Below are 2,944 nucleotides of genomic sequence, written 5' to 3' on the forward strand. Positions count from 1 at the left end.
CGCAACTTGATCAGTTGCTCAACTAGATGAGTTGTCCAATTGTCAATTATATTCACTATGAGTCAAACATTGATAATTGTTCCACAATTTAAATTTAAAAAGTAGTAATAATAATTTTTTAAAATATTTTGAATCAATTATCTTTTTAAAACATTTAATATTTTTACTGTATTTCATTACTCGTTTACTAAGTATTTGTTTGGTTTTGTTAGAAATTGAAAAAAATTGATATTTATGGAGTTAAAAAATGTCAAATTTATATAAATATTTTGAGTTTGAAAATACAATAAATTTATTTTTAAATATTTTGCATCAATTATTCCTTTAGATTATTTTATTATATCAATTTTTTAAATTATTATTATCATTAGTGATTTCCAAATTGAGTAACTAAAAAGATTGTGACAATATTACTTGTTAATTTACCGAATAACTAATGTATCATATCATATCTATCTCTTTCCTTTCAATTATTGAGATATATTTTAAAATTTAAATTTAAATTTAAAAAATATTTAATTTATTTTTAAATATTTTTCATCAATTATCCTTCAATAACATATTAATTTTCGTTATTATTAGTCATTAACAACTCATATTTGATTTTCTTTAGAAAACGAAAATTTTCATCCGGTGTTAAATGCATTACTTATTATTTTAAATCTTTTTATATTAAATTTATATGATAAATATATTATATTTTTAAATTAAATCACTTCCATTATATGGTCTATTAGTTTGTCATGATCTCTCGGTAATCTTTTATATATATTTTTTTATTTCTAATTATCATTCTTACATCAAATTTTCACCACATCCTAATCAATTTTCAAATGGAAAATGGTTTTCACATCCATTCTTACATTTTACATCCCCACTAAATATTAATATCTTAATTTTTTTTTTAATTTTAAAAATTATATTAATATTTTAAATTTTATTTATATTTTTATTAAAAATATTAATATCTTATTTTTTTTAATTTTAAAAATTATATTAATATTTTAAATTTTATTTATATTTTTATTAAAAATATTTTTTAATTTTTTTATTACTAATATTAATATTTTGTTGTAGATGTAAAGTAGAGTAGGTGTGAAAATATCATCACCCTCTTAATTGGAAAAACGCAGTATCAAGCAAAACATTAACCCAGTTGAATACCATTTAACAATCTTAAAAAAATGGCTTGGAACAAAAACTTCAAACCCTAAAATTAACACACTCGTATTCATTAATCCTTCTCATCCAAAACCTCTTTCAAACATCATGGTACTAAAAGATAATCATAACATGCCAAAAGAAAACAAACAGAAAGCATCAAGAAAGCATCAAAATTAAAAAGTGAAAAGAACATCTAAAGCATCTCTGGCTTTCAACACTGCATGCTTCTTCTTAAGAACATGATCGAGCTCAACTTCACACCGTGTGCTATGGCAGCACAAAGTAACCACCTTGGAACGGAGGGTCTCAGTGTCCACTCTCAAACGAGCTTCATACTCCTCCAAGTTTTTTAGCGAGCGACGAGAAACGTCACAAGAAAAAGGAGAGCAAGGGAACAAACGGTGTTCGATAGAATCCAACCACGTGTTCCTGAAGGAGAAGAGGCGAACATCATTCAAGTGCTCCGAAAGCTCAGAACTTCTTGAGTCCAAGAGTTCCAACATTGTGTGGTCACGGAGAAGTCGCAGGAGATGGGCAAAACGACCCTTCGTCTTCAAGGAAAGTGCTTCGTCGATAAAATACGCGTCAGGGTGCTTCGAGGAGAACTTGCGTAGTATTACCGGACAAAATCATTCTTAGACTTAATTAGACTTAATTACAGGAATATAATCACTATTAATGAGTCTATAATTAGACTTAATTATAGGAATATAATCACTATTAATGGGTCTATAATTAGTCTTAATTACAGATGTTATGTTAGAAAAAGAATATGTATATGTACGGTTCTAATGCTATGGTTATATATATGTATCATTACTATAGATGAAAGACAGATTGAATAAAACAGAAAATATTCTTTCATGGTATCAGAGCACAAAACTCTGATACCCGACAAACACAAAGCAAAGGCAACGGTGCACAACCATGGCAGATGCACCAGAAAAGAATAATGCCAACAAAGCAGAGGTGCTAAGAAGACCTACTCGCCATATGATCTCAACGCGAGTGACAATCCCGGAAACATAATGACGCAAGTCCAATTGCGCGGAGAAAATTACGACGAATGGGCAAGAGCAGTAAAGATCTCGCTTCGTGCCCGGAGAAAATGGGGCTTCATTGATGGAACACATATCCAACCAGAGGATGAGGCACCCGACCTTGAAGATTGGTGGTGGACCGTGCAGTCCATGATTGTCTCTTGGATTCTAAACACCATTGAACCAAACTTACGATCCACACAGTAGCATATGCTGAGACTGCACATAACTTGTGGGAAGACATTAAAGAAAGATTCTCGGTCGTGAATGGACCTAGAATTCAACAACTAAGGTCGGACTTGTCAAGATGCAAGCAGGAGGGAATGGTGGTGGCAACTTACTTTGGAAAATTGAAGGTCCTTTGGGATGAGCTTGCTAACAGTGACAAAATTCCATCTTGTACGTGTGGTGGATGCAAGTGTGGGATTGGTGCTCAGTTGGAAAAACGAAGGGAGGAGGAGAAGGTTCATCAACTCCTTATGGGGTTGGATGACGCAAGCTACGGGACAGTAAGATCAAACATTATGGCCTAAGACCCATTGCCGTCTCTGAACCGCGTATATGCTATGTTGGTACAAGAAGAAAGAGTGAGAATGATGGCCAAATCAACGGAAGAAAGGGGTTGGTCGTGGGTCTCGCGATGCAGGCCAACTACAAAGAAAAAGGGCATGGAGATATGGTAGAAAAATTAAGTCATTGCGGTAAAAATGGTCACGACATGAAGGGATGCTTCCAATTGA

General features: G+C 32.2%; 1 pseudogene; it reads left to right on the plus strand.

The window, feature by feature from the left end:
- Positions 1 to 1,694: 1,694 nt before the first annotated feature.
- Positions 1,695 to 2,737, plus strand: LOC150029465 (uncharacterized; annotated as a pseudogene).
- The last annotated feature ends 207 nt before the right edge of the window (positions 2,738 to 2,944 follow it).

The sequence above is a fragment of the Phaseolus vulgaris genome, chromosome 1 (genome assembly GCF_051622355.1).
Source record: "Phaseolus vulgaris cultivar YP4 chromosome 1, ASM5162235v1, whole genome shotgun sequence".
NCBI lineage: Eukaryota > Viridiplantae > Streptophyta > Magnoliopsida > Fabales > Fabaceae > Phaseolus > Phaseolus vulgaris.